Genomic DNA, 6,000 nt, shown 5'->3' on the forward strand with positions numbered 1-6,000 from the left:
GCACGTCACTGCTTGAGACTCAGCTGGACAGGTTGACGGTTAGCAGTACAAATACTGTGAATTAGCACAGGATTTTCCTCCTACATGTAGTCCACAATAAAGAAGACAGTTTTTCTTTTAGCAGTGTGCAGAAATCTTTTGAGCTCCAGAGCATGAAATAACCAGATCAAAAGTCAGTACATTTGTCCCCCCATGGAAGCGCTACTCTGTCCTTGAGATGAAGTGAGCTGAATATTTTGGCTTCTGCCCAGTCTAATCTGTTGTGTCACTGTCAGCTGTGTCGTTTGCTTAGCCAAGGCCTTGAAATGGTTCAAAATATTTGCAGTGTATTCTAAATTAACAAGAGACTTCCTTGTGTGTTATCATACCAGGAGGTTTGTGTGAGCTGTGTTATCTCCCTGACCAACACAAAGGAGATTTATTTTAGGTGGACATCCCAGTACAAAAGGAGCTAAATTTCATTTGTAAACATAATGAAACTACACAATTCCCTTTTAGATCATTACGATTACTCAGGTGCATATAGCAGAACAGTTTTGGAGGAGGAATTGTGTGAATGAATGAAACCATCAGCACAACAGTATTTGCTGAGACGGGGATTTTAGAAACCCATTGTATGACTTAGGCAGATGTCAGACTGATCACTCCAAAACACGCGATGACATGCCTGGCTTAGGACAGTGGTGGAGGAATTGTGCAGGAAGGCTATTTTAGGTGAGCAGATGAAGAAATGGCTTGCTGAGAAGAAAATGGGACTATGAAGAGGCATTGCATTTAGGATACGCTGCAGTTTTTGTGTGTATAAGGTCATAACAAGTACCACTGGATGTCTCCCCTGTTTTCAGAATGTACTGTCTGATCAGTGTTTTAAGAGTTTGCAGGGAAGCTACATGTTGGACTTTTATGACTCCTAGCATTGATACATTTTGATTCAGAGTTAGCTGATGTGCTTCTGTGACACTCTGCCCTCTGTGAATTTCTCCGTTCAATCTCAAAACTCAAAGCTCTGATTCATGTTTAGTCGCTGCCTCTGTCTCTTGATTGTCCTCTTCATTCCACTTCAGCTTGTCCAGACCATTCAAAGATGTTGTTGAAGTCTGCAAACAAATGCGTGGCCTCATCCCATTCTCTTGGCAGTAAGACCCTGTATGTGGAAATGCTGGTTTAATACCGCCTGAACTCCCTGACAACAATGAGGGTTTGTCTTCATTATGTGGGGGCCTAACTTTTCTTTCTCTCTCACTCTCTAATGACCTCAGATCTATGCACAGCCCCATTAATGGCTGTAAGATGTGGGCAAGCTGATAAAAAAAAACCTGCTCTCTATGCTCCTTTTGTTCAGGCGTAGGATGGTGTTAGAGCAGGACGTGTCAGAGATCCACTAAGTGTCATTAACACATTCAAATCCAGAGGCTTCGTGGACGGATTATCTCCATAGCCCTTGTGTAACTGCATATATTAGCACGCTAATGTGAAAATCAAAGGAGAAGTGTTGCTTAGATGCTTAATTGTAGTAGTGAATTAGTTCATGTTCAGGAAGTACTTGAGGTGGGTGAGATACTTTTCGAATAATCTCACTGTAGGTAAAAGTCTACTCGTAAAGGTACAGAAACATTATTTAAGCAGGTTACGGATGTTTCATGCATGCAGAACAAGTGGATGTAGACCATATATTTACCATGCTGTGCTTTCAACTCATTTCTGCATTTAGATAAAAACAACAGTTTAGTTCCATAAATTGATCGTTAAGAGCACCAACATGGAATATTTCAGCTCATCATTTTTGTTGACCATTCCCCATTAATTTCCATGGAAATGCTTTGTCTGTGGATGGGCCAGCTTGTAGGTAATTAGAGCTTCATTTCTTTTTTCACCTGGATTAGCTGGACGGTATGATTGTTGCCAGGCACCTGGGTAGAGGTGGAAACCAATTACCGGTGGAGGCATAGTGTATCACACCAATATGTCTCCCCCTCTCTCTTTCTTCCTTCTTCTCTCTCTCTCTCTCTCTCTCTCTTTCTCTGTGCATGTTTGTGTTTCTCTTCTCCATTTCTCCCTGGATCCCTAGCAATTTAAATGGATTTATGGATTCATGCACTCTTTGTTCATAGTCGCAAACACAGAGGCAAATACGTCATATGAACTTCCCTGTCAGTCTCCTTTGAAGTCTTTGGCATATATCAGAAGTCACTTGGGTAAATTGATGTCATCACCACCTTCAAAAGTGCTCATTTTATTAGCAGAGCTCAAATGGGGCTTAAAGGTCAGAGCACTAGTTAAAATGTTAAATCGTATAATGAATGTAATGCATTGGGGTCGTTCAGCAGTGGCAGCTGAGAGGAGGAAAACATAATGGGGAATATTTCGATGGGAGAATATGACACCAAATGCTATTCATAGCGTCCATTTATTCAGCTCCTTTATTTGTTGTTCCTTTGTGAGGTATGTGTAAAAGGAGCCCATACCACCTGGGTAGGACAGGTGTAGCGGGGTCACTTGTCCATCACAGTGCAGATTATAAACAAACAAAAACATATAGTAAAACGAAATATGAAAAAACGTGAACAATATTACTGCATCATCATCTCTGTTCTGCTATACTTTCAGTGTGCAATTACAATCCACCGTCAGCAGCAGCACCACAGAAATGCATCCTTTCATATCAATTGGCCCTGTCCTCTGAGGAGCCATCACCATGGTGAAGTGTCTTCTTGGCCACTGCTTCCCTTTTGTCTCAGATAGGACATGAGTGGAAAGAAGAAAGGAAAAGGAAAGATACACTCAATTGAAACTGAAATGCAAGGCACAGAGGGATATAGGAGGGATGAATGTGAGGCTTCCTACAAGCTGATGTGCTTTGCGGAAACATTTGCCAGCGTCCCCCTGTCGTCTGGCTTTTCTCTTCATCTTTTGCCAGAAACTTTAGAGTGACTCTGTTCACTCTCCTCATCCAATCAGATTTGTCAAGATCTGCGTTTTACAACACTTGTCATCCCATCCCAAATGGAATTTTGTTGTTGGAAAATAGCAATAATCAGTCCTTTGGGATAATACAGAAGGTTTGCTGTAGTGTGTGTGTGTGTGTGTGTAGTGTGCTGTGTGGTTTGTGTGTTTGTGGTGTGTGTGTGTGTGTGTGTGTGTGTGTGTGTGTGTGTGTGTGTTTGAGAGAGAGAGAGAGAATCGACCCCTCTTGTTTTAGCAACAGTAAATCAATAGTTACTCTGAGTAAAACCAAAGCACACTGTCCATCCCCTGCAGTTTGCTGTTGAGTATTTTAGTGGACTTAAGAAAAGATGCCTACGCCTAGTTTTCCACTGGCTTTCTGAAGTCCTGGCACTTCTACAAATATGAATATTATAATATGAATATGAACATATATATATATATATATATATATGAATATTTACAACTTTTAATTTATGTGCACAAATTGCCTATGTGTTAAATTGCCATAGCTATTTGAGCTACCTGGCTTTCCATACAGGGCGCACACCTTATTTCAGAGTAGAAGAGAGAGAGAGAGAGAGAGAGGGAAAGAGAGGGAGAGAGAGGGAGAGAGGAGTCCAGCGTGCTGCAACAACTCAACTTGCAGCGGAGGGAGCGTAGAGGACGCATGTGGCAAGTCGCAGCTGGTCTGTGTGTGTGTGTGTGTGTGTGTGTGTGTGCATGGATGTAAACCCTGCTGCTCTTTCAGTGAACGCATAGATGAGATGAGAGGACGTTCGGCTGGTTGAGACGGGAGAACACAGCTGGCACTCATCTTCTGGCACACTCACAGTATCATTCCTGCTCGACGGATGGACGGGCTGCAGGCGGAAAATGCTGGAGTTGGCGGCATCGGGGAGAACGCGGAGGAAAAGTACCGCGCTCTCGCCTATGACACTGCTCTGAGCACTTTGGTGGCAGTGGCGGTGTACGTGTTGGTGAAAGTGAGCCTGGACGGTATCAGACAGTGGCGGGCCAGAATCTCGGTGCTCATCGTGGGTTCGGGACCCGTGGGGCTGACGGCCGCGCTGGTCGCTGTCCGCTCCGGGAAGGTCCTGAAACTGACCGTGCTGGATGAGAGGTACCGGACTGCCCTGCTCTGCCGGCCCCAGCAGATCGCCCTGGATCCCCGCAGCGTGAAGTTTCTGCTGGGACTCGGGGTGGACTTTGATAACATGGAGGGCTGCTGGCACAACGAGCATTTCTTCACCAGGATAGGCGTGTTTCAGGAGTACCTGCTGAGCATTCTGGAGCAGAAGAAACAGAAGGTGGACGTCAAGGTGCAGCTGGGAACCAAGGTACAGCCTCTTCACTGATTCCTGCTTACGGTGTTTCAAAACATTACCAATCACCTAAAGGTCTGTATGTAACGTGTTACACTAGCACCTCAATATTTTTAACAGTCTGCAATAATGCAAAGGTAAAGACTCACAATAATCCTCATGTTCTACTCGCGCAACCAGGGTGTATATCCCGTCTTATACAACTTACTTCTCTTATGCAAAGATATGAATAATACATAGATGCCACTGATCTGGAAATAATGTGTGATGACTTCGTAGAGAGGAGAGAGACTCTCTCACTACCTCATCTTGTAATGACTGTGCCTTCATGATCTGTCAATTTAAATACAGTCAATGATCAGAACCAGATCCAGCGGCCATAGACAAGAGGCTGGTGTGCGCCTCCACTCCAGCAGGGATCTGACAGCTATCAGCAGTGATGGTGACAGAGATGTCTGTTCCTGTGTCCAATCAGAGGTCCCAGTCTCCTCGGGCTCTTGGGTGAACCTGAACAAGGCTGCTGCCTGAGACTGTAGCTCACTCCTTTCTTTTCTGACATTTAAAGAGCTTTTTTGTTTTTTTGTATTCAGCATGAGCCACATTGCCTTTAAAGCAGCCTGAAACACAGACAACAAATTTATCTTCACAGAATTTTATACTCATTTCCTTATTTGTTTTCCGTTTATACCTCAGGAGCAACCCATTCAACACTTGACTTTTCTGTATATCTTTTGTCTCATCTGCAACAGACACACTGTAGATATATTATTCTACAATTCTCCCAAAGCTTCTCCACACACAACATTGTATAATATCAGACTGAAAGCGGGCTCATTGGTTGAAATAACCTGTTATGTAAGCTGACCTCAAACCTACAGTTTTTAGGCCAGTGGGAAGTAAAATACAGAATTATAGTAAACAAATTCCAATCCAAGCATATTATATCATAAAAATAAAATGGATTTTAAAATGTAATCCAATTTGGATTCAAAAGGATTTAATTAATTATTATTTAATTATTTTATTTATTTTTTTTTTTTTCCCCAAGCCAAATGCATATTAAATGAAATGTTGTTCTGGCACCTGGTTTTAGGACTCAATAACAGGTAAAGAACTAATTTTGATCTGATGATAAAATAACAAATGTTATCCCCATTTTATTAAAAAACAAAAAGAAGATTATAATGTATCACTCACTGTGGACAGCCACACCATGAAAACAATAACATCAGAACAACCCCTCCACCCCTGACCCGGGCCTCAACCTAGAACAAAGCAATATTAACATAGAAACAAAGGCTACATGTTTAGTGAATGTGTCATGGTGGGGAACCAGAGCCTCGACATTTTTTTATTACTGCTCCATCAAAGTGTCACTGTGAATATCGTGACTATCGTGTTTTTTCCTATCATTCATCAAACAGTAGAAAACAACTATCTTAGTTGTACATGTGCGTGTTGCTGTGCTCTGGCCAGCAGCTTTTCTTTCCTCCTCAGCTCCAGTGTCATTCCTGTTTGCTGCAGCTGTCCTCCCTGCTATCCAGTGACTCACCAAACTTTATAAGATGGAAGACAAGGTCAAGAGGGTCTTTGATCACAACAAACTTCAGCTTTGTTTAAAATCACTGCCAAGTTCTCCATTTCCTCTTGATTAGACAAGGCACTGTTTTTGATGACTTTCTTTTTTTTTTCACCCTCCCAGTCCGTCAGTGCTTCAAAGGTGAAAATGTAT

This window comes from Seriola dumerili, unplaced genomic scaffold (assembly GCF_002260705.1).
Source record: "Seriola dumerili isolate Sdu_G_001 unplaced genomic scaffold, Sdu_1.0 BDQW01000219.1, whole genome shotgun sequence".
In the NCBI taxonomy this organism is placed as follows: Eukaryota; Metazoa; Chordata; class Actinopteri; order Carangiformes; family Carangidae; genus Seriola; species Seriola dumerili.